We start from the raw sequence: 641 nt of genomic DNA, 5'->3' as shown, positions 1-641 counted from the left end.
AGAAGCTATAAATCTGTTGTTGTTTATGAAAATTTACTACTTTGCTGTACAACTTTATGAGCTGCTGCTAGCTCCTATTGGCTACCAGTTGGTCACGTGTTTTAAGGCCACATGAACGTTAACTTTTTATGTGTAGGCTACGCATCCCTACTCCAAATAGAGCTGCATTCTTCTCCTGACCTTGCTTTGTCTAGCCTTCTTTTACCTCCGCCTTTCCAAAATTTCGTCGGTTGTTAATTTATTGTCGTTTAATTTTAAGGTAGGCAATATTCTACATTCGCTACCATCGAATTTGGCATTGCATTGGCTGACGGTAAAGAGAGAACTGCTCATCCTGCTTGGCACACTATAAGATGATGATAAAGAAGCTTTCCGAAGAGCTGTGAAGTATTTTTCGTCACCGACCTCTGTTTCTTGCCTTCGTCGAGCAACAGACACACTGCATGGTAAGGAATCGGTTTGTTTTGAATGGGCTACTATCGAACATCTCTGATGTCATGTAATACTGCACACATTTTTTAATTAAAAAAGAGGTTTGTTTGTTTGTTGTTCTGGATGGAGAGGTCGTCGTCGTTTGTGTTGATGCTGCTGTCTTGTTATTTATTATCCACAAGGCTATGTCTACTGTTGTGCCTTAAAAA

Source organism: Sinocyclocheilus grahami, unplaced genomic scaffold (genome assembly GCF_001515645.1).
Source record: "Sinocyclocheilus grahami isolate Dianchi unplaced genomic scaffold, SAMN03320097.WGS_v1.1 scaffold5812.1, whole genome shotgun sequence".
Lineage (NCBI taxonomy): Eukaryota > Metazoa > Chordata > Actinopteri > Cypriniformes > Cyprinidae > Sinocyclocheilus > Sinocyclocheilus grahami.
The sequence above is the reverse complement of the archived record's forward strand: the minus strand, read 5'-3'. Positions refer to the sequence as shown.